Below are 26,624 nucleotides of genomic sequence, written 5' to 3'. Positions count from 1 at the left end.
TATAGAGAGTGTGTACTTTTTGGAGATTGCTTGACCGTGCAGTGTTTTGTTTTGTGGTTTGTTTTAGCCATCATTTACATTTTACTTTATTTTTGTATTTACTAACCCTTTATTTAAGTTAAATTACTTACTGTGCATTGAAAGTACTACTGGGACCCTCATGTCATTGATCTGTCTCAGTTCTGAGTGTAATATTGATTTTACAAACCATACAAAAAAAGAATGAATAGGATAATAGTGTCAGCCAAAAGAGGACATTTGATGCACAACAGGTTTAAGGGATTGAGTGCATATGGGTGCCACTTTTAACTCGCGAAGATTTACAGAGTGTCCAATTCTTTACATTTGCGAAGCTTGCAGTTTCCCATTTCAATCCTGCAAAGTTTGTCTCTGCATAGTGTAATCATTTTTACTGCATAGCAATATATTTTTTCACTTTCAACAAAGCTAGCAAAGATGAAAAATGTGTCTGCGAGTTTACCTTTTGTAGATCTTTTTAATGTGTAATGGCATTGCAGAGGGGAAGATACAGGCCAATATCTCCGAAGGTTTTGCTATGGCTTAATTTTGTAGTACTCCTGGCTTACTCTTGAATTCTGTGAGCAAGGCAGGAGCAAGCTAGGAACAGTCTTCCTTATGTCTACTATTCATGAGTACGATAGGTTTACTATATGTGTAAGTCTCACCCATGTCCTGCAAATCGTTTGTGAATTGGCTCATGAAGCTCAATTCACACACGGCCTGATTCACAAAAGGTTTGTAACGAGTAGGTATGAAATATTCTTGCAGTACTCCTGGCTTACTTCCGAATTTCATTAATAAACCAGGAAAACTCCTGGTTTACTCTTGGAATTCAGCCCCAAGAATACACACCATTTTCTGGGCCCCTCCTACGACATCAGAACCCATTGCCTGTAATACCACCTGAAGCCCTACCCACCCTACAAAGGCTGACCTGGTCCTGCACTCATTTGTCACCTCCTAATAGCTGGTGGTGAATCGAAGCAGATTAATCCACAGAAGGAAGGCTCCACATGTTCTTTTGGACCAAGTAATTCCCAGTTCATGTGTTAATTCACATTTTAGGGACCAGGACTCAGAACAGCAGGATTTAAATCTGGATATACCGTCAGGAATCCCTCTTTCTGGCTAGACGGTATCCTGGCATCTTAATCCAAACCACTTGTAATTGGGGGCCCAATGTTTCCTTTGATTTAAACCGATTCATTTTCTCTGCACCATTTTTGGTGAAATATTGAATTGGCTTCCCCTGAGTGCCTACCCAATGACCCTTAACTGCTGCATGTTCTGCTTTTATAACCATAGCGAGAAATACAACTTTAACATTCAAAAGAGATTGCAAAATATTTTAATCTTGAAGAGAATATTAGTGGATCTTTTTTAGCAGGAAGAAACTCAAAAATAGACAATAAAGTAAGATGAGATGATGTAGAAAACCTAAGTGTTACCTCAATTTATGGTACCATGCCCACCTTCCGGCTCGAGAATAACAAGCTATTTGCCTATACTATTATGGTTTCAGAGAGAGGTTTTCGAAACCTACAATCAAGAGCTTGATCCTGGCATGAAATGCCTTAATAATTGCATACAAATGAAATTTCCTCCCTAAAGAATATGGTATCTATCTATCTATCTATCTATCTATCTATCTATCTATCTATCTATCTATCTATCTATCTATCTATCTATCTATCTATCTATCTATCTATCTATCTATCTATCTATCTATCTATCTATCTATCTATCTATCTATCTTAGTTGTCTGGATACCTATTGCTGATTTTTTTGTCATAGGTGAGCACAGATCATGCAGGTGTGTCATGACACAGGCCTGTCTCACGTAATGTGGTCTTGTTGGACCAGGAGGAGCACCCAAAGTGCTATCCTCATAGTGGCGGAAGGCTACCTCCTTCACCAGGAGCTAACCAGTACAACGGCGTTGGTGGCAGTTTACTGTGTAGTGATCAGTAGTTGTGAACAGGTCCTTTTAACACTGTGCCATTGGAGTGAGGCCTACAGGCTCACTCACTTTTTGGAAAGTTCAATGTGCTTGACTCACCCTTGACCTACTTTAGGTAGATGTGTAGTGCTGCGCAGGAGTAGTGACTCTGCTCTAGATGTGTGTGTGTCAGGGAAGAGTACAGTACAGGGATTTGTGTATGCTGCTGCCTGCTGTACCTGTTATTGTTTTAACAGTCACTTTGAAATATTTGCACCTTCATACACAAACCAAAGGGGCATTGGTTGACTTAACTGGTTTGATTTTTGTATGCTGCTGTGCTTGTTATTGTGTAACCAGTCACTTTGAAATATTTGCACCTTCATGCACAAACCAAAGGGGGAATTGTTTGACCAACCTGGCTTCATTTCTGCATACTGCTGGACTTGTTTTTATCATGCACTTTGAAAGTGTTTTCACCTTGATGCAAGAAGAAAGGGGGATTGCTTTACAAAACATGCTTGAGTTTTGTATATTGCTGGATTGATGATTGTTTTATTATGCACTTTGGAAGTATGTGCATTTTTTGCTTTGGTTTATCAGCTACAGTTAGTATAGACTCTGTCATTAGGTACTTGCTGATATGGTTTGTTTTTATCCTTCATAATGTGTTGTTTGCACCTGTCTATAACATGTGCACCTAAAATCTTGTAATTGTTTACAATACAGAAATTATAAATACAGACAAACATCTGCATCAGTTTTCTGAAGCATCCAAGCAGTTTTCACCCTCAGCCTTGTTTGCCTGCCTGTTTTTGTCCTGCTTACTAATAAGGCCATGATGGTAGAAATTGAAATTGCTTCCTCAGTTCATTTTAAATACTATAGAGTGGGTATTTTCATGCACAACCCCTGACAGATGCAAGTGTGTGACATGCACATAATTCTTATCTTGTATACTACTCGTCTATATTGTCAGTCGAGTTTGTGAAATTGCAGGTTTGGGGGTTTCTTTCAAAGTTTAAAGTTATTTTCCATCAATGTCAATTCAAATTCAGACCCTATGTAGTTGTTCTTTGTTCTTCAACGATAGGCAATTCCTGAGACAATAGGACTGCTATTGATTTCTGTCTTAGTTAAATAATCTGCTCTTGACAATCATGTTACAAATGGCGTAGCTTATATGTTAAGAGTGTTTCTCACTTTCTTATTAGAACGTTGAGCACTTGAATATAGAGGCATTTCATTAAATGTTGCAGGTTTCAATTAAAAATATACCAGATTTTTTGTAGGTGTGGCAAAGTGGTAGGTGGTGGGTCGGGGGGCCCCCTCCATATACTTTGCAGGGGGGCCCCCTCAGCTTTCGTTACGCCACTGGGCTGGAGCCTTGACTGCTAAGCAAAACCTCAATGATCCCTGTCACCCACCACTCATCCAACAAGCCTACCACTCAGTGTTATCAGTTTTGCAGCACAATGTTCTTTCAGAATCTAGTTAACCCAGTAACTTGTGGCCAAGGTTCTGGATACCGGTGTACAGGCTGGACACAGTTACAGTGTTGTGAAAACCAATTAAGGGCCCAAGTGGTTGTCAGTTTTTTGAAGGGGGCAGATATAATAGCAAGACTGTACCTAATGAAATCCCCCAAGAGGGCATATTTTTACTGGTCAATGTTTTGAAAACTACTGATAGCAGTTGAAGTTTTCCAATGGCAGGGGCGACCACACAGCCGGGAGCACCCACTGGACATCAGTGCTCCACACTTTCCACAGTGGGCTGTAAGGGTTGCGATGAACCATGGTGATAAAGGATGCCTCCAGAATTGCAAGGACAGGAGGGATGTTTCAAACTGTTCCTAATCAGGGTCATTTTCCCCTATCAACTGAACATGACCATATGCCAAGGGCATGAATGTAACAATCCTCCTTATCCCTCTGGAACTGCAGGACTCTCTGGTAGTGAAAGAACAGCAGCAGAGGGGTGACCACCACTGTAAAGGATAGTGCGCTCCCTTCTGGGTCCCTTTTGAAAGAGGCTCCCTGGCTTCCAGCATGTTTCTTGGAGGCAGCAATATTAGGACACCATGTCAGTACTGACTTGGTAAGCTTTTTAAACAACTAGACTGCAACCCTGCAGATTCAAGCTAGTCATCTATTGATCAAATGTGGTGGCTATGTTGGAAAAAAAATGGCCCCCCACCATCCTACCACTACCATCTTTTTCTCTCAGTTCAAAAAGAATATCTTACTACTGAAAAATACAATCATTGTTTGAAAGGGGCGTAACACAGGCCCGAGCATCCCACGCGGTGCGGGGGGGCCCAGGAGGGGCCCCTCCGTGTACATTGCAGGGGGCCACTTAAGCATTCGTTACGCCACTGTTATTTGTCAGTGAGCTGGACTACATCTGTTTAAATGGGATTCACAACTATCCTGGATCTGTCCTGGAATTACCTTCTGACATTGGTAGGAGGGGGACCTGGTCAGGGCTCGGGGCAGCTCCATTGAAACTGACAATTTCCGCCTAGCAAAGGGACAGACTTTATGTTTCGATGTCCTGCACCTCATAGGTTACAGACCTGTCTATTGCCTCAGAAATTGCCACTGGTACTTAAACATACCTTTTGCTCCTAAAACGTGTCTCTAGTTGATGTAACGTAACCTTCCTAAAGTGTTTATGTACTATAACTGTTCATATGCATTGCAACTGTTACTGTGTAAAGTATATGTGGCTCTTGTTCGTGTTATGTAAAACTGTACATATAATAGCTTCTCTCCTCGAACAATCCTGTTGCTGTCCTTGCAGGGCAGGTAAGGTCCTCTTCTCTCCACAGTTAACAGCACAAAGGCTTCCTGCAGAAGACCAGACTTTGTTCTCAGCTTGCGTGGGAGAACAACAACCCAAAGGCAATTGAGTTTCTAGAAAATACAATTTACAAAATATTGACCCAAGGAATCCAGCATATATATGTCATATTGATGGCAAAAACCGGAAGCTTTGCCACCTAAAGGGCTGCTTTTTTCAAAGATTTGTCTGTGGGAACGCCGGTTCTTGGCTTCGTCTAATTAACTACAAGAACCTACACAGGTCGCCAGGATCTTTTTACTTGCAGAATACCGTAGAGGGAAGAATCACAATTATCAAGTCGTATTTCCCACAATTGGACATCTCAGGAAAGAAGACTCATAATCTGGGAGGTTGACCCTTTATTATCAGCAAAAACATCTGAATATATAGGCACCTCAATACCAAACACAAAAGATATATGGGGATTAATACAAATGCTAGTCTGCGAAGAATTCGCATACGACTGAAAATGAACAAGATTACAGCTTCCAAGAGCATCAAATACCCTATGGCAATCGTGATATCAAAATTTAAAGTCATCAATCAAATCATTTCTGTCCCTACTCTACTCTGAGGTGACATACCTACTTAACATTCCCTTCCAGGTGAGGATCGCATAAAAGGTGTCAGCAGTGAAGCTTCCTAAGAAGTTTTCACCATATGAGAGCTCGATCTATATTGCTCCTTTCCGTCCCTCGCCTAAGTCTCGTCTCTCTCCACCCACGGGGCTCTGTCCCTAATACAAAACCCCAAAAAGCGGTACACGCCCTTCAACACACCCCTTCAGGCAGCCTCTTTCTTCAGTATATGTCCATTTGGGTCCTTTCTTCTTCCATCCACGAATTCGACCTTGGGTCCCAGGCCTTCTCTGTACCAGGAGATGCAACTTTACATTCCAATCCACTCCCTTCACGTCTACTCCTTCTGTCTCCATTCCATTTGAACAAAGGCTCTTTCTAACTAACGAGCTACATGGCCTTGTACCTGCAGCCAAATGCTGAATAAGAAAAAACCCCTAACATCATGAGGTTTCACAATACTCTGTATTTTAAGCTCTGCTAGAATCCTGCCGCCTTAATAAAACATGGCTAAAATAAACGAGGCCTTCACTTTACACTCTTGGTTAGGCCTCAAACTAAACACTCTATCATTAGTAACTCTAATTATTCGTTCTATACTTCAGAGGTTTACGTTCTTCATCCCTCTAATCATGGCTTTACGTCACTTAATGCACAACATTTTATACTAAGCATTACATCCACATTTATATATCAAAATAACTAAAGGCCCTTCTCCTCTCTCGAGGCCTGTTTACATTTCTACTTTTCTATTTCATTGAATACATTTCCATTATACTTGGGTAACATGTTCATATATATGTGGGTGCTGACTAACAAAGAATATGGTGCACCCCTACAATTTTCGCATCAGTCCCGCTCTATCAGTCCCCCCCTTTGATGACAACTTGTCATCACACAAATCCATCTACATAGAAGTGGTAACCATTCCACTCTGTCGGAAACCTTCCATTCTTTTCAACTCTTGGTACTGATTATCTTGCATATGTGCCATTCGTCTTTCATGTCCCCTGAGAGTCCTCTCAGCTCTGTTTCCTCGGTGCCACTTGTATGCCCTCACAAGTCCCCACAGACAAACCACACAAACCACCACAATCAAAATTGGCTTCAGCACATATCAAAGAATTCCCTTTCCCAAATCTGCAAACCAGCTTCCTACGTGCCCAAATCCTTTTCCAATCTTTTCCCACACATTCTCTTCTGCTAATATTGCAGTTTCTTCATGAAGTGTGGTAATGTTGACTATATATTTCCTCAACTCCTTGCTGTTGTCTGGAATATATGTGCAACATTCCTGAACCTTCAATGTCTTACAGACTCCGCCCTCTTTGGCTAACAATACGTCCAAAGCAAGACGGTTTTGTAAAACCATTGTCCTGATCGATAACATCTCTCCATCCACCAGCAACAATGACTTCGCTGTGTTCATTGACAACTCATCCACCACAGTTGCTAATTTTCGTATTTTCACATCATTTAAAATCACACCCAAACCAGGTATGATTGCTCCAAAGATATCACCAATCACAGCTCCTGCACTAGCATCCCTGCGTGCTCTGGAGTGTTGTCCTGTCTCTAGCAGGGTCAAATCCTCGGCATGGTATATCTTCGGGAAAATAACAGCCAAATAACAAGCCCCGTACCACTGCTCAGGCAATCTCACGTATGCATTCCTCCCGCACACATAATACACCGTTGGGATTACCTGTATCTGACCCTTTAAAAAGTTCCTAGCTGAATCTTCTATGGTAAAGGTGTGGGAACATGTGCTATGTCCAACCCAAATCTTATCCTTGTCCGACTGTGGACGAGCAACACACAGATTTCCTCTCTGGACTTGGTCTAAAGCTATGGGTCCATAACTTCCCCTTGACTTATGCAGCCTCTCTTCTTCTGTCCAATCAGTTGACTCCTTTCCCCCATCTTTATCTTGGGTTAATTTTCTATATCTGTCCTCGACTTGACCAATAAATTTCTTTTCAGTGTCTGACACTGAACATGTCAAATTATTTCTATGTGCATAGGCAGTATCCAAGCTTTGAGTCGGGATAAAAAAAGACCGAAGTCTTTCGTGCGACTTATAATAGTCATACTTATTCAAATGCTTGAACGCTGGTACATCGGGAAGTACCGTATCATAATTTGAGAAGTAGTACTCAAACTGCTTCCTTTCATAAAACAGGCTAAGCAATAGACTGCAAGAGATCCCATAAGTCAACGGAAGGTGATGGTATCTAATACCCTCATCTACAGAAGCAGGTAACTGCATGCATACATAGCAATCCTTCGCATCCATCGCATCCACGTACTCATACAACAGTTTCGCATATGCATTGAGCTTGAAATCACCTCTCGACAAATCCATGTGTAGCCTACGACTTTCTTCTATCATCATCGCTCTTTTATCTCCTGAGATATCGTTCTCTGTACTGATGGTAACAGGTGTAGGTGTCCCTAACATCTTTCCCTCCTCTCTGTGAGCCACTACATATGAAGTTATGACCACTGCAAAAATAACAGCTATGACTACTCCTAAGAGTGTACCTATCACTATCTTCGCCCTACGGTGTGAACTTCTAGGTTCTGCTATCTTTCCCCCACACTCCGAATCTAGTTCTATAACAATGGGCGAGAGTCTCTTTCTCATTCAGTCTAATATCTAAGTGTTCAGTTCTCTACCTTCTTTTTCGGATTCACAAAGGCTCCCTTCCTTTATCTCCCTCCTAACAAAAGTCAACTTCAATCTACAATAACTGCGGGTCCCAACACCTCCAGGACCCCTTGCAATATTTCAAGCTTAAGTGCTTTCAGTTCTTGGGGAGAAGGTACAACTGCAAAGTTCGGGAAAGCCAATGTATCCAAAATCAGAAGACGAATGTTACTCAGGAGTGGAGGGTCTGGAATGAAGAGAGTCAATACCCCTCGATTTCCAATCCTGAAACCTTCAGCAACACTTCTGCCCTCAAATTCGGTGGACCACTGACAAGCGTGATCGATCTCAGCCTCCCTGTACTCATCGGTCCTAGCATTCATTGCTACGTACGTCCACTCAGGTGAAGCGTACCTGAGACACGGTACTCTGGCTCTCCTCGACCTCCTCGGGGCTTCAGGATCTTGTTCATCCTCGCTCTGCTCCAACTCCCGCACCTCCGACACTGGGGCAAGATCTCTTCTCGGTGTCCCTCTGGAGTTTTCCCGTCTCTGTCTTACAGGCCAAACTCTTTCTGCTTCTGAGACACCTCTGCTCTCCCTTCCGATACCCTGTGCACTATCTCTTGCTCCAGGAAGATTTGGCTCTTCCCCACCGAATGCACCTTCTTCTGGTTCTGATTCAGAATCTCTCTCTCCTTCGCTTACAGCTTGTTCCAGTGCACAACCAGCTGCGTCAGCCACCCTTACAGCTTGACTTGCCCTCTCAGATGGCCCTGCCACCTCAGCTGGGTTTTCACTTATAAGAGGGGCTGTATCTTCCAAGGGTGCTGGAACTCTACGGGTATGGGAGGCATGCACCCAGTTCGGTAGTCCCCCACACTTCACTGCAGTGTTCGTGACTAAAATTATCTGGTAGGGACCTCTCCAGCGAACATCCAAGCAACTCTTCCTCACGTGTTTCCGCACTAACACCCAGTCGCCTGGGCACAGGTCGTGGCACAGATCACTTGCAGATGGAACAGCTACCGCCTGCACCTGCTGGGACACAGAATGAACCACATCAGCCAGGCCCTTACAGTAGTCCAGAACAACATCATCAGTGATATTTATTAATGCAGAGGCTGGTATTGCTGGCACACGCATCGCTCTCCCCATCAGTATTTCATGGGGCGATAATCCAGTCCTCCTATCTGGCACACTTCGAAGACTCATTAGCACCAGGGGTAGCGCGTCTGGCCACTTCAGGGGAGTGGAGGAGCACACCTTTGCCATTCGGGCTTTCAACGTCCCATTAACTTGTTCGACTATCCCAGAAGCCTCTGGTCTATAACTGCAATGCAACCTTTGATCTATGTTCAAGGCAGCACATAGCAACTTCATCAATTCACTGTGGAAATGCGTTCCTCTGTCCAATTCCAAAGAGGTCGGAACCCCGAATCTCGGGATGAGCTCTCTCAACAGCAACTTAGCTACAGTTAGAGTGTCACACCTGCGTGTCGGGTAAGCCTCCACCCACCTGGAAAAGACACATACCACGACTAATATGTACCTCAACCCATTACACTTTGGCATCTCAATAAAGTCTAACTGCATCCTGTTGAAAGGGCCACCTGACCTCCCTATATGACTCATCGTCACAGCTGTCCTTTTCCCTACATTCATTTGTTGACAGGTGACACATCTCTGGCATACAGCTTCTGCTGCTGCCCGAAACTTCGTATTGTACCATGTCTGTCGAAACACTCGCACCATCGCGTCCCTGCCAAGATGCACAGCACCATGTATCAATCGCGCCATTGGATTTAGCAAACATTCTGGTAACACTGCTCTTCCATCATTTGAAACCCAAACATCCACATCTCCCTTTTCACACCCAGCTCGTACCCAACTATCTCGTTCTTCTTCAGACACCTCATCTTGCAACTGTTTCAACTCCTCCCATGTATCGGCCATCGCCAACATCATACTGAGATCAGTGTTCTCCTCATTTCCCCTCATGTGTCGCTCTGTAAAATTGCACCCCTGCCCTGCACAAAATCGGGCCACCTCATCGGCATAGCTATTTCCAAGAGATACAAAATCATTTCCTCTCGTATGAGCAGCACACTTCACTACTGCAATCTCATCGGGGCCTTGCAACGCCTCCAACAGTTGTCTCACATATTCCCCATTTCTAATGGGTGACCCAGATGATGTCATGAATCCCCTCTGGGACCATAACTGTCCGAAGTCGTGAACGACACCAAACCCGTACTGGCTGTCCGTATAAATCGTTACACGGATCTGGGTTGCGGCCACACAGGCGCGAGTTAAAGCAATGAGCTCGGCCACCTATGCGGAGTATACTCCTTCTAAACAGGCGGCTTCGACCACCCCAGTGATGGTACACACTGCAAAGGCTGCTTTCAACTGACCCATATTGTCTCTTAAACATGAACCGTCTACAAAGAATATTTCATCTGGTTCGGAAAGTGGTTCATCTACAATATCAGGTCTGGGTTTGGTGCAAAATTCAGTCACATCGAGGCAGTCATGATCCTCACAATCTTCTTCATCAAAATTTGGGATTGGCAACAGTGTAGCAGGATTTAAAACAGAACACCTCTTCAATGTTACATTTTCAGCAGCTAGTATGACTTGTTCATAACGTGTCAATCTATTATTCGTGAGGTGTTGTGTCTTAGTCCTGGTCATCAACAGTTCAACCGAATGTGGTACATGCACAGTAAGCGGATGACCCATTACAATGCTCTCACATCTCTCGATACTGACACCTGTTGCAGCAACGGATCTGAGACATCCGGGCAATGCAGAGGCTACTGGATCTAGTGTAGCCGAAAAATAAGCAACTGGTCTACGGACATTCCCATGGACCTGAGTTAACACTGCCAATGCGCAACCTTCTTTTTCACAGCAAAACAATGCAAATGCCTTCTTATAATCAGGCATTCTCAATGCTGGTGCACAGCACAAGGCTTCTCTCAACTTCAGAAATGCCCTTAAGCAGTCTTCATCCCATGGTACCGGATCACTCACATCTTTGTGCGTCAGCCTCTGTAAGGGCTTTGCCTCAAAGGAGAAGTTTGGGATCCATTGGCGACAGTAGCCAACCATTCCCAAAAACATTCGCACTGCCCTCTGAGTCGTAGGGACGGGCATTCTCAAGATCGCCTCTATGCGATCTGGGGATATTTTCCTCTTGCCCTTCTCGATCCTGTGACCCAAATACTGTACTTCACTCAAACAGTACTGCAATTTATTTGGAGACACTTTATGCCCATTCTCTCCCAGGAAATTCAACAGTGCCACCGTATCAATCCTGCAGGCGTCCTCAGTTTTTGACGCCACTAACAAATCATCTATGTATTGGACGAGAACGGACTCCTGGGGAAGCACTAGACCTTCAAGATTCTTTTTCAAAATCTGGTTGAAAATAGATGGGCTCTCAGTGTACCCCTGTGGGATATGACACCATGTTAACACACGATTTTCCAGCCTGAACGCGAAAAGAAATTGGCTCTCCTCATGCAGAGGTATTGAGAAAAAGGCTTGACACAAGTCGATCACGGTGAACCATTCCGCATCACATGGGATTTGGAATGGGATCACGGATGGATTCGGTACCACAGGACAACATGGGATTACTATTTCATTAATCCTTCGCAAATCTTGCACATTCCTGAATTTCCCGCTCGGCTTCTGCAATCCCATTATGGGTGAATTACACGGACTACCTCTGATTTCTCTCAGAATCCCCTGCCTCAGCATGGACTCAATTACAGGTTTGATCCCCTCAATAGTTTCCGGTGACAATTTGTACCGGGGAGTTCTCGGGTATTCCACATTCGTTTTGACTCTTATTTTTACTGGATCTACACCCTTTACTAATCCGATCTCTTCCCCACTAAGGTCCCATACTTCAACTGACACAGACTCCCTTAGATCTAAGGGGAGTTCCTCCACTGTAAGTGCAGGATACATTTCCACGCACCAAAGCTGATTCGCAACCTTAAAGGTCGCATCATCATCTCTTGTCTGGACTTCCACTCCATTCGGGGTGCAATAGATGGTACAATTAAGTTTACACAATAGGTCTCTTCCTAACAAGCAGACTGGGCTGGAATCGCACACCACAAACTGGTGTCTATCACTGAAGTTCCCAATCCTGATTGGGATTGGTTCCGTCAGTGGGCTAGTCAATTGCCTGTTCGCTACTCCAACAACTTGGATTGTTTGACCAGAGAGGGGTAGATACGGGATCACTGCAGACCTTACAGTCGACCTTGTAGCCCCCGTATCAACCAAAAAGGTCGTAGGGTGGCCATCAATCTCTGCTTCTACAAATGGTCCCCTTTGGTCTACCTCTAGGACTGCTCTAAGCGCACATTCATCATCTCCTCTCCAGTACGATCTTGTGGCTGGATCGGAATCGCCTTCCCCATTCACTTCGAATAGAGGCATCTGTACATACGTCCGAGCTCCCTGCTGCATATTCTGTATTCTAGGCGGTCGGGGAACTTGTACCTGCGGGACGTTCGTCCCCCCTTTTGCCATTCTAGGTGGCGTCACTACAGGGAGTGTGTCTGCTACTGGGACATGGGTCAACTCTTCTTCCTGCTGTATCTGATTTAATGGATTAAACGGACACTCGCGTCTCCAGTGTCCAATCTGATGGCAAAGGTGACAAGCTGTGGTCTTTTTCAATACTGTCACATCTATTCCGGTCTTAGGATCTACTCCTCTTGGCCTCCCCAGTCCTTGAGCATTCTGTGCTCTTCCTTGGTAATTTCCCTGTCTCCTTCCCAGCGTTCCTCCAGTAGACTGTCCCTGTACTGCGGTCTGCATCTGTACCAATAACAGATTGTCTTTCAATTTCTTATGCTTAGATTCGATTTCATCACTGCAATACCTAGCATATCGGAGGATCTCATCCACAGGCTTATTCTGCCAACAAATCAAATGTTGCTGTATCATCAGGCTCACCTCTGGCCTCAATCCCAACACAAACTTAGACACAAACTGCCCCATATCCTTGGTATCCAATGCCTCCAAACCACTGTACTGTTTAAAAGCCTGCAAAAGCCTCTCATAGAATTCATGCACTGTCTCTTTGGGCTCCTGTACTGTCCTATCTATCTTCACCCAATCGGTATCTTGAGGCGAGACCTTCGATTTCAACCAAGTGATTACCTGCTCGAACTTTTTCATCACTATCGGCGACGGGCCATGTGTAAGCAAATCTCTGTCGGGCTCTGAGGCCGGCCATTCAATCGCAACCTTACATGCTGACCACAAATCCCCCGGGATCACAATATCAAACAAGGTATTCAAATCAATCCACAATACCTTCGAGATCTTGACAAAACGGTCAACCTGCTTGTACCACTCCACAGGTTTTTCCCTTAGCCTGGGAAAATCATTTGTGAAAGCAGCCAAGTCCCCTCTACTCCAGGGTACATGCACGTATCCTCCATTCTGTACTTCCCTTAAAGGTGAAACTCCCTATCGCCATCGCGCCTCCTCCTGGAGGTGGCGTCTCTCCCATTATTCCTCTAGAACTTTTCTTATTGGACCATCTTTCTTCCCACTTATCGAGCATAATCCATGCTCGCATCGCTATAATCAAATCCTTGACATGGGTTCTTAGTCCCATGAGTCTCTTGTCTTCCAGTTCCTGATCACTATACTGTAGCCGGTGGTCACCTTGCAACGTTTTAGTTTTGGACAGATCCACCCCATATCTTTTTGCCATCTCCGCCAATTTCTCATGAGCTGTGCGTGCCTAGCGAGTCACATCTTTCGCTAAAAAGAGTAACTCATCTTGTTCGTAAGTCTGTATTCTTTCTAGGGGTAGATTTCCACCTATTATCTCATCCAATTCAGCCTTTAGCCTTACAACATCCAACATTTTCCCTCTCAATGCTCCCCTCAGGACTTCTCGACAAGCTGTACCATCCCTGTCATTGTATTCACATTCTCTTTCTCGCGACCTACTCTCTCCTGATCTGCCCATAGGAATCGAGCGATTTACAACCGCCCCTCGATCCCTTTCTGCATCTAAAACACCCTGACTCTGAGTTCTCACTGGTGGAGTCCACATTCTCAAGTCAGACCTTGACTCCACTAACGACTTTGGTCTAATTGGTCTCGATTCTCCCTGTCCTCCTGAAGAGTCCGCTGTAGCTGGCATCGGCGTACTCCATTCTATAGGCTGCGGAGCCCTCTCCATTCTCCTCACCGAGCCACTTCCCTCCGTCTCATTTCTCGTCCTGCCCTATGACCGTTCTGAACTCCCTGCTGTTTCCGGCTCAAGCTCATACATCGACTCAATAGGTCCGATGATAACTGGTATTTTCAACGCATCTGGTAACCTCACTCCTTTCTCCACTTCCGAGCTGCTGACAGACTTATACCTAATATTCTCGGTTCCCATAGAGATCTTTCCTTCTACTCTTACTTCTGATCGAGGTACTGTTCCCCTACACTCTTCTTCTTTCGTCTCGTTGCCTTCTGAGGCATCTGGATTGTACGGAGGTGGTCTCTCGGATAACAACCTTTCTACCAGGCTATCATCCGTGTCACTGTCTTCCTCTCCATCTACTGTCTTTTCCTTTGGTTTTCCTGTCGTCTCTAACAAGGGATACAATTTATGTCCCTCTATGGCCTGTTTTCTCCATCTTTTCTCCGCGGCATCCCATCTAGCATCCTGTAACGCCTGAACTGACCTCTTCACCCTTTCTTGATTTCTGCCTCTCTCTTTATCATGCGCTGCTCTTATCCACGCATGTAATGCTTCAAATTGTGTGGGCCTCGGCATAGGTCGTAAAGCTGCCATCACAGTCTTTAGCTGATACAACACTGCTAGTCTGAATGAACCATACCGTGGGAATGCTAACTCTCCTTCTCCCTGAGTCACCTTGTGCCAATTTTCAATCCAAACTATAGTATGCAACCCTACATTTCTTGCCATGTAGTGTGCTGGCGAATCCTCCGGAGGGGCCTCCGCACCCTCCCGAGTAACCACAGGTTCATCTCCCCGACACAATTCTCTAAAAACTTTAAAACATTTCATCATGACCAAATACTAAACGCACACAACCTCTATTACTTCCTGGTTTCCGTCCGCCAATGACAGCGCGAACTACACCAACCAGCCTATCGCAGCGCGACACCTTCTGACGTCACAGTTCCTCCGCTCGCAGCAGTTCCCCTCCTTCACACCGCTCGTCTCACCCTTGCATTCGTCCCATTTACACGCTGAAATAACCGTTTGATCCCAAACGAATTACTCCTCTGGCTGTCCGTCCACAGCCTCTGACTGTCCGTCCACAGTCTCTCGAAATTGTCGACCTCGGTTGGCTACTGTCCGTCCCTTTCGAGCAGACAGATCGCCTCTGATAGGTTTCAATTACTCAATTCCACATACTACAACCCACGACCGGCGTCAGGTTGCCACACACTCATACACTCGTTCCCCCTATCTCGGTCCTATTGATCGATGGTACCTCACGATCGGTGGTCAACAAAATCTACCAGGGGTGTCTTCTACACCCTCTTGCTCAGGCTTCTCATCGCCTAAGACTTTCCCGGGCTGCGCGCGCTCACAGCCTGATCTCACAGTCACACAACACTCACACCGACTCCGCAAAACATCTCATACAATACAACACCGCAATCTACAACATCGTATCCTGTTCATACTCACTCTTCGAGCTTCTGCTTGCTGTCGCACTGCCACTCGCCATCTACTTCCGTCCGCCAGGTCTTCTGCCGCACGCCCTCCGATGATTCGACCTCACTTATCAAGGAGCACTTATCCCATTCTTGATCTTCCCTCGCTATCAGAAAGAAACCATCCTCGTTTGCTACCAACTGGGAACGCCGGTTCTTGGCTTCGTCTAATTAACTACAAGAACCTACACAGGTCGCCAGGATCTTTTTACTTGCAGAATAGCGTAGAGGGAAGAATCACAATTATCAAGTCGTATTTACCACAATTGGACATCTCAGGAAAGAAGACTCATAATCCTGGAGGTTGACCTTTTATTATCAGCAAAAACATCTGAATATATAGGCACCTCAATACCAAACACAAAAGATATATGGGGATTAATACAAATGCTAGTCTGCGAAGAATTCGCATACGACTGAAAATGAACAAGATTACAGCTTCCAAGAGCATCAAATACCCTATGGCAATCGTGATATCAAAATTTAAAGTCATCAATCAAATCATTTCTGTCCCTACTCTACTCTGAGGTGACATACCTACTTAACATTCCCTTCCAGGTGAGGATCGCATAAAAGGTGTCAGCAGTGAAGCTTCCTAAGAAGTTTTCACCATATGAGAGCTCGATCTATATTGCTCCTTTCCGTCCCTCGCCTAAGTCTCGTCTCTCTCCACCCACGGGGCTCTGTCCCTAATACAAAACCCCAAAAAGCGGTACACGCCCTTCAACACACCCCTTCAGGCATCCTCTTTCTTCAGTATATTTCCATTTGGGTCCTTTCTTCTTCCATCCACGAATTCGACCTTGGGTCCCAGGCCTTCTCTGTACCAGGAGTTGCAACTTTACATTCCAATCCACTCCCTTCACGTCTACTCCTTCTGTCTCCATTCCATTTGAACAAAGGCTCTTTCTAACTAACGAGCTACATGGCCTTGTACCTGCAGCCAAATGCTGAATAAGAAAAAACCCCTAACATCATGAGGTTTCACAATACTCTGTATTTTAAGCTCTGCTAGAATCCTGCCGCCTTAATAAAACATGGCTAAAATAAACGAGGCCTTCACTTTACACTCTTGGTTAGGCCTCAAACTAAACACTCTATCATTAGTAACTCTAATTATTCGTTCTATACTTCAGAGGTTTACGTTCTTCATCCCTCTAATCATGGCTTTACGTCACTTAATGCACAACATTTTATACTAAGCATTACATCCACATTTATATATCAAAATAACTAAAGGCCCTTCTCATCTCTCGAGGCCTGTTTACATTTATACTTTTCTATTTCATTGAATACATTTCCATTATACTTGGGTAACATGTTCATATATATGTGGGTGCTGACTAACAAAGAATATGGTGCACCCCTACAATTTTCGCATCAGTCCCGCTCTATCATCTGCAATCCTGAAGATGTCTATAATTCTCTGAACTTCTGCAGCATAAGGTCCCAGGTCAGACCGGTTTGGATTAATCAATTTGAGATTTTAAATTGCTCTCAAGCAAATTCCTTGCAGAAGGCGAATGTTGCTAGAGAACATCCAGCAACACTAAGCAACCGAAAACTGCTCTACACAAATTAAGGGGATGGGAAGTTTCATTCACCCAATCGGTCAAGCGGGTTCCGGAGAGATGGTCATATGCAGAAGGATGCACAGGATGTTTTAACACAGTGGGCAAAGGGCAGCCTGCTGGGCAAGCACCATCTCCATCTTCTGCTGACAAAGGCGAACCCAGGCCTGGAAAATCAGGAAGACTGCCCTTCATAGTGTGGAGCTCCTGATGCATTAGAGGCGACATGTCTGTGGGGCACTGACTGCTGGCAATGACTGCGCAGGAAGGAGCCAGCGCGGACTCCACCAGTGCTCAGTTGTTACCCCTCATTCTAAATGGGGCTAAAGAAAGATAGGTTTGGTGGGGCGGAAGACCTGAGTCTTTCCTGTTGGCCTATAATGGCCCTGAAAATTGCATTCTGGGTTGCTTGTAGCCGACACACAAGGAACTCTGGAAGCCCACCATGCAGGGCATTACAATAGTCTAAACTGGGGTAGATAGAAGTTCCAGCTACTCATGCTTCATGAATTAGCAGCAACATTAGGCTCTGATTCTCTTTCCTCAGCTGGGAATGGCAGACGCCAAAGCAAGATCTATGCTGTATTGGAATTGAATTCCTAAATATGAAGCCCTGTCCCCTCTTTCAAAGCTGCGAGTATGGTGTGAGTGTGATCTCGTAATATAGTACCTGATAAATGTCAAGGTGACAATTGAAATTCTGAAAGGTTCAGAGCAGTAAGCATAATCCTGTGTCGGTGTCAGTATAATTGACATCTTCTCTTGAGCATTCTTGGTACATCCCTGAGTTTCTCTTGTACACCATGTACGTACATGCGAGACGATGCTAAGGCAGCCCAGCGTAATGACATACAGGCACAAGCATCCCCAAAAATGCACATGTATATTGTATGATACAGCTGTCATATTTCTATTCCATTCAAAGACATCAGCTGCCTTTCTTTGAGCAGTAAAATAATTAATTAACAAATAATTAGCAAATTATGCTCGAAAGCGCCAGGTAATAAAGGAGTGGTCTGCAGCAAATTGCAGCTGCGGGGCCCTCCAAATAATTACATTAAAAAACAGAACATAGCAGAGAGAAGCGAGGTGCAGCTGGGGTGCAATGGAGGAGCAATAGAGGAGCAGGTGGTGGGAGGAAGCCAATGCCGCTAAGTGGAGAGAGTGGTGGGTGAGAGGAGGTCGGAAGAGTGACGGTGGGGTGGTGGCAGGGGTTAGAACATTTTTTAAAGCCATCGGGCAAGCTATAAAATAGCTGTATGGTTAGGGGGGATGCACACGAAGAACAAGGGGGATTTCAGTGGGAAGCAACAGGGGAGGGTGACAGCAAGAAAACACATGCACTCCCGTAGAGTGCTAAAAGAAAAAGAAAACATAGTTCCCTTAATGCAAGTAGTGGAAGGACACCAGTCACCCAATCAGAACACAGCAAATAAGTATTACTGGGACAAACAAGGAAAAAGGAAGAAGCCATCACCAAACAATGCTTCTAGTCATGATGTGTATTTTTTACCAGTGCTGTATTTATTTTACATTATCTTTCTAAATTGGGCTACTATATTTGGTTAAACCCTTTCCCAAAAGGAATGCTCTACGTGGACCAATCTGGTAAACCTAAATATGACACATGTCAGCTCTAGAGAAATGCAGGTACTGAATTTCAGAGCTGCATTTTTGTGGTTTTCGGAAACAAAGCCAATGATGGAATGGGCAAGCTGCCTGTTGAATGCACTTTGTTGTTAGCTACAGGTGATCATTCACAGTGCAAGGATTGAACGTACCTGTAAACTGAAAAGTCTTTCATTACCTAGCGGGGAAATTTTTTCCAAGGGTAGGCCACTAGTCGAATGGTTGTTGATTCTTGATTAATTTCTCCACCTCAAATGTGACCTCTTCTGCTGAGACTAAATATTGTGTGGGGCTTCATCCATATTCACCCCAGCACCAATTAAGCCTCTATCTGGCCCTCCCTCTGTTTTCTAGCCGCATATCTATTTCTGCTTGAGTACAAGATGACTCTACCAATGACTAGGAGTAGTGAAGGGAATTCATAGAACTACAGAATTTAACCGCAGATAAAGAGTGCTCATTCTAGGTCAACTTCTCAGGCAGTGCCCTGTCTGTTCCCAATACTTACTAGGGCCCATAGTTCTAGCTGGTCTGTTCTTTTTCGGCCTGTACAAGACAAAAGCTACCTGGTGTTGAGCTTAGATTTGTTTTCATTCTCATATGTCTTCCTAGTTCTTTAATAATAATTTTATAATGTAAGTTAAAGACAGCACACTTCAATTGATGAGCTCCTCTCTTTCCTGGAGTCATGGGACCTACATGGTCTCAAGCTGCATACTGGGGGCTGTAGCATCCTCCCTAGCCTGGGTACCCACCAATGACTATGCATCACACGGAGCATGGTAGTACATGTATTTATTCGTCTGTTTTTAACCACGAAACAAACATTCTAAATCTGCATTCACTAGACTACACTCTAACAGAGCAGCCAAAAGGGTCCTGTCATTGCTAACTCACAAAATACAACATCTACCCCTCTACTAAATAACAGATTCACATTTTTTACAGATATATACATAATCATAGCTCGTTGAGGAGCCTTTGTGGCGCTTTGATTACTCATCTTCAGAAACTGGGAACTGGCAGTAGAAGTGTCTATGATCTACTTTGGCGATGAGGATCAACAACAGTTAGGGAGTTTTCATATGTCTGTTCAGAACTAGTCTCTAGGTTGACATCAGAATCTGACGAGTGTTGAGCCCCATGTCGATAATGTGAGGAGCCTTGCGTCATAGTCTGAGCCAATCTGGGCCTTCATGGACAGATCATTACTGATCCCAATCCCCAAGCTCTTAACAGAGCCTGCTGGAAACGGGGTACTACCCAGCAATGGAGGCCAAAAATTGGAGTTCCACAGGTTGGCTGGTCCTCCCGTGAGAATCAGCTCTGTTTTATCAGGATTTAGTTTTGGTTGATTGTCATTCATCCATTCACTGATGAAACTCAAAGTAGTTTGGAATTTAGAAACAGAAGAAATAGAAGAATTGATGTCAAACACCAACTGTAGGTCATCAGCGTAGTTGAAGGTTTTGACCTTTCTTTCACGCAAAGACCAAATCAAGGGTAGGAGGTACAAGTTAAAAAGGAGGGGTGAGAGGAAAGAACCCTGGGGTACCCTCACAGGTCAATTTAATTTTTTGAGAGGTAAAGTTGGCAAGGCGAACCGCTTGAAATCGGTTGCTGTGAAAAGAATAAGTCCACTTCAACGCCAGACACTGGATCCCAGCATTGCTGACACGGTCAATAAGGAGACCATGATCGACCGTGTCAAAAGCAGCTGACAAACCCAGGAGTACCAGGGCCTGGATAATACCCTTGTCGGCCCCCCTTCTAAGCTCATCCATGACTGCAAGGATAACTGACTCCGTTGAATGTGCAGGTCTGAATCCTGCCTGATGGGAGTCAAGAAAGTGGGACTGTTCAATGAAGGAGCTGAGGCAGTTTGCTATATGAGCTTCTACAATTTTGCCTAAATAAGGCAACAAGGAGATGAGGCAGTAGTTGCTGAGAACCAGGGGGTCAGAGCTGTGATTCTTCAGGATCGGGACAATTTCAGCACTTTTAAAAGTGTTAGGGACTATACCTAGCTTGAGGGAAATGTTCAGGAATTAAAGGGGGGGGGGGTCCGGACAAGTGAGAAAAGTTTCCCCTAGAATGTGAGGGGTACAGCAATCAGTGGGGGAACCGGAACCAACCTTTTTAAGTAAAACAAAGAAGCCTTCTCTTGAGATTGGGGGAATTCGGTCAAGTAGGAGTGGATTTTTGCATATAAGCGGAGAAAACGTAGGAGAGATAAGGGTAGGATTGCTAGCCTTGATGGTGACAATTTTCTCAATGAAGTAGGAGTTATGAGAGTCACATAAAAGATTGCGAAGCAACAGGTTTCGCCATGACTCTATCTGGCTTAGCGAGCTCATCAACTATAGAGAAAATATCCTTGGACTTATTAGCCGCGTTTACGATTTTCGAGGAGAACTATTCTGCCTTAGTCTGAAGAATAGCGTTTTTATATTCTTTAAGCTGGGTTACAAATATGACCTTCTTGTCTGAAGAATAATCACGTCTCCAACTACGTTCAGCTTTCCTTAAGGCCAGTTTCTTTGATTTTAAGTCGTCAGAGAACCAACGTTGGGTGCCATGGGGTCTCATGATCTTGATTTTCTTAAAAGGGGCAATGCTATCACTGGCAGATTCAAGCCAAGTCTTGATGCTTTTTGTCTGATTGTAGAGAGACTCCTGTGCAGTAGGAGTCTTGGCAGTTATTAATGAACACAATTTGCCAATGTTTGCACGATTCCAGTTTCTAGCCATATGATTTCCTGTCTGTGGAATTTTGGTTGGGAGGACACTGGAGATAATAAATGTAATAAAATGATGGTCCGACCACGTACATGGGGAGATCAATAACTTAGAGATTTCCAAGTTGGATGTCCAAACTTGGTCTAAACTGTGCCCCTTTATATGGGTAGCTGCATTCACATGCTGGGTACAATTCATTCCAGAGAGGAGATCTGTTAGTTCCATAGAGCCACCACTCACCCGTGCATCGTTGGGCAATAGTTAAAATCTGCAATTATAAGAATTCTAGCATGGTAAATAACTAGATGGGAGATCATTTCACCTAGCAATTGGGGGAATGTGGGCATGTGATGAGGGGGTCTATAAAATAGGGCACAGATAAAAGAGGACTGGGGAGATTCAAATTTCAATATTAGGCTGTCGACTGAGGGTATGCCTGTAATCCCTAGTAAGGTGAACTGGAGTTTCTGGTGGATAATGGCTGCAACCCCTTCCCCGGCTTTACCCAAGGTCCTGTTAGCCTGAAGAATATAGTAGCTATCAGGTACTGCTGCTAGAATATCAGGGACAGACCCTGCAGTAAGCCACATCTCAGAGAGGAGGAGAATATCCGGTTTATCAGAATCTAAAAGCTGGAATATTTCGAGCTGATTTTTTACCATTATACGGGTGTTCAGGTAGCTAATTGTGAGTCCCTCAACCTCCTGTTGCACGGGGATGACTAAATCTGGCAAGCCCTTTTCTTCGACATGAATCTCCCGGCAGCTAGGTTTATGGGAGATTTCTGGATAGGTGTCCCTATATGTCAGAATCCCCGCCAGTTTGGCCCGGGTCTCAGTGCCAATTAACCAATTCCCTTGCAACAATTATAATTTCAAGGATGTGGTATGATGAGTCTCTTTAATCGGTTCTGGTAAGGAGATGACTGTTTCTTTTATTGGAACCTCATTGCTTTTAAGCATTGCTTTGTGTTTTCTGATACCGTGTTGATCTCTGCCTCCCAGCGCTTCTGATCACAGCATTATCTTCCAATTTGCTGTTGCTATTTGCTGCACTTTCAAAACCTGGTTGTATTAGCTTTTAACGTTATATCTCTTCTTATGATGTATAGCTCTATGATGCACAGTAGTGCGGTACATCTCTTTACGGCCTTGCCAGCAGGTTCTTGGCCAATGATGCGTAGATTTCTCATTGAGGCTTTCATTATCTTCAGAGGCTGGAGGCTTATCTTGAAAGGACTACAGAAGAGGGACCCTGGATAAATTAATAAGCGAGGAAGAATACAGGGATAAGTACTATGCAAAAAAACAGGACTTCCTACACTTGTCTAATTCAAAAAGGCAATATGTCCACAAGTATTAATAGCAACCACAGACAACGGTGTACAAAACAATGTTACTTCATTTATTAACTCATTTTGTTCATTTTTTCATTTTTTCTGGGCACATGTGGCACGCACAAGCAGTTTGCTGAACCACTGCAAACTCTCTGGGAGAGCACCGTTGATCTTTGAGATATTTATCCCCTATCTCGTCACCAGTTGTAACGTCCTCCCCAGCCTGAGTACCCGCCAATGACTAAGCCACACACGGAGTATGGTATTACATGTCTTTTATTGTCTGCGTGTAACTACAAACCCAACATTCTAAATCTGCATTTACAAGACTACGCTCTAACACTTATGTCATCATCCCTTGCGTGGCTTTGTTAACATCTACCAGTATTTTGCGTCATTGCTGCACCACAAAAGTGGCACAACATGACACAAAATATGAGTAAACCGACCCTGGGTTTTTAGTATTCTTCTCGTTTTTCTTTGCACAGGTAAACTTTTAAATAATTTAATTAGCTCTTTTTTCACTATCACTCCTTGAATATAAGATCCAAATGTACCCCTGAGATTTCCCTGCACTGTTAAATGTTGTGCTGTCTAGTTCAATCAATGCCATCTAATAACAAGCATTGGCAATCCGTCATCTATTGGTTTTGCTGTACTGCCTCAGGGAAAAACATAAATGTGTTTTCCGGTGCTGTGGGGCATAGGCTAAAGAAAAGAAGAAGATACGATGACGTGATTGCTGCTGGCAGTCATGTCATTTTGCTAGCGCAAGTACATATGATGACTTATGAGCACACATGCATTATAATGCATGCGTGTGGAAGCAGAATGATACAGCCGCCATTTGCTTCGCTTTTTTATTTACCGACCCAAGCTGATGAACACCAGTTAGATGGATAAATAAATAAAATGAAGAATTATTCAGTGTGACAATGCAAAATAAAAAAAAGACGGTGTGGAGGGTGCAGCAGTGGAGCAGGTGGCAGAGAGGGTGTTGGCGAGGAGGGGGAAGCATCGCAACATAGGGGACAGGAGGGGATGCACACGAGGGCAGCAGCACACAGAGTGCAGGGGATGGTGGAAGCACACAAGAGAGTGAGCAGTACAAGTTTGAAAGAGCATTATGGAGTGCTGAAGGGGGAGCATTTGGGGGCAGCAGCTGGAAAACACATCCACTCTCATGGAGTGCTTAACCAAAAAGAAAATAATTCTTGCTCAAGTCAAACAATCAAAGGGGTGGTAAAGAAGCTATGCTTCGCATGGACGACAAACACAAGATTGGACAAGGAAAGCAATTGAATAAGAAGCAAACTAATGAATGTGACAACAAAGCCAACAAGTTCTTATTAAGCCCACAGTAGGTGTTTTGTGACCAAACAGCCTACGCTGTCTAGTAGGCAAGGCATACAAATGCAGCTTCAGACACAGGATCAATCGCTCAGTATTAATAATTAGTACATGCCCGGAAGTGTGTCCCTTCACCGTCACATTTAGGATTTGGTATCTCTCATATAGTTATCCGGAGGGTAAGCTCCGATTTGCCACCCCTCAGTTAGTGCATTTTCCGCTTTACCATATAGCGCTCTGTAAAGCCTTCAGGTGTGAGACTAGAGACAGGCAACAGATACTGGAATGCGAGGGAGCCTTGACCCTGCCACCTCTAATATAACTTCTATTAGTTCAGAGTTGCACTACTTTATTTGTGCACTTTGTCACTGAGTGGGCATAGAGATTGAGGTGCTTAATCACCCACAAAGACGCCAAGGCTTTAACTGGCACTGACACTCCATCTTTCCTCTATCTGTGATAGTATTCCCTTTATCAAGAGGCTACAGATTAAATATATATATAAAGACTGTGTCCTTCTGTCTGTAGTTCTGTCTGTTGATTTGTAACCTTACCATCTGTGTTAGGCTAGTTGTGTGCTGTCTGGCTGTATTCTGTTTTTGTGGTATTGAGTCTGTATACGTGATTTCTTTGTGTGTGTGCATGTGTATATGAGTGCACACATATGTGAATCTCTGTGTGATGGTCTGTGTGTAAGCGTTCCTAATTGTGTTTTTGGTTTGTGTGCATGGATGGTTGTAGGTCAGTGTACATGGATACCTGTAAGTCTCGAAGGCTGTGTGTGAAGGTGTCTATAAGTAGGGTGGTCTGTGTGTGCTTCCATGTCTGTAGATCCTGTCAAGTAGTATTTGTAAGGAGCCGTAACCGTTGAGATCCATGGGCAGGTACAGACAATTACACCAGGTCACTTGTAACGGGAACCTAATAAGGAGGTATGTCAGCCTGCTTTTAAGCTGGTTCAGATGGTAGTTGGTCTGAAAGCCAAGTGACGGTCTTCAACCATTCTGCCTCAGTGATATGTGACATTTCCCCCCAAGGTTTCCCTTTTGAACTTAGGACCAACCTTTGACCTCAAAGAGTGGCTCGGAAGATAAGTCTGGTTCTACAGTGTACCATCCATTGTGAGGGGTGGCCTTGTCTATCATGACAAAGGTATGGAATTTCCTGAGTAGACCAAAGCAGCAGGAGGCACGTTTCTGGGCTTGGATCTCCATAGTAAGATTATGATCGATCCAGAAACCCAAACTTCCTATTTCAGTTTTTAGGAGGGTGTAGGTCTCCTAAGTAGTTGGCCCATTGTAGTGCATTGCAAAGGGAGGAGTTGTTGCCAGCCACTAGCACCTTAGTCTTATTGCCGTTGAGTTTAAGGATGTTGCTAGACATCCAGTCAGTGACATCTCTGAGACATGGATGGAAAGAGTGGCTGTGATAGGTTTTTAGGGAGATGGTATTCTGGGTATCATCATATGATACCATTGAAAAAACATGCCCTATGTCTGCCAATGGCTGGACTTAAACAGGGTGGGGCTCAAGGATGATCCCTGAGGCACCCCATGATCCAGAGCGAGTATTTCCGAGAGGAAAGTTTTCTCCTAAGCCTGAAAGGTTCTATTTTTCAGAAATGAGGATAGCCATTTCTGCCTATGGCTACCTCTTCTAATTTCCTGATGAGAGTCAAGGGGGGAAGACCTTTTCAAATGTGGCACTTAAATCAAGAAATATAACTACTGCTGGCCCATTAGTATCTAGAATTGCTTTCAGTTTATCTGTGACGGCTAGCGAAGTCGTCTCCGTGGTATTTCCTGCTCAAAAGCCTGTTTGGGTGTAGTGGAGAATTCCTTGATTCTCTAAAAATGAAGACAGATTTTCATTAACAAATTTTCCAGCACCTTTACTGACAGCTGGAAGCAGGGAAATTGGTTTGTAGCTTTCTGGGGTTGATGGATTTAGTGATTTTTTTTTTTAAAAAAAGTGGCTTTATCATGGCGTGCTTCCATGCGTGTGGCACTTCACCAGTATCAAAGACTGATTAATTATATTCACCATGACCAACAGATCACCTTTTCACCGTTTGATAGAATATTGGAGGTGCAAAGTCCAGAGGGGACCCTGATTTAATTGATGTCAGTAAACTTTCGATATCTCCTGTATCAGTCTTTGGGAAGGAAGCTAAATGCATCTTCACTTTCTCCATCTGGGGAGGTGGATTATCATTGGGAAGTTGAGATGCT

At 44.2% G+C, this 26,624-nt stretch overlaps 1 protein-coding gene across 4 annotated transcripts in view; it reads left to right on the top strand.

Annotated features, from left to right (window-relative positions):
* LOC146783989 (uncharacterized) overlaps window positions 1-26,624 on the top strand; it is a 469,916-nt gene that overhangs the window by 137,835 nt on the left and 305,457 nt on the right. The gene's annotated exons all lie outside the window — the stretch shown is intronic.

Source organism: Triturus cristatus, chromosome 11 (assembly GCF_964204655.1).
Source record: "Triturus cristatus chromosome 11, aTriCri1.1, whole genome shotgun sequence".
Lineage (NCBI taxonomy): Eukaryota > Metazoa > Chordata > Amphibia > Caudata > Salamandridae > Triturus > Triturus cristatus.
Note: the sequence above shows the minus strand (reverse complement) of the source record. Positions and strands in the feature narration are given on the sequence as shown.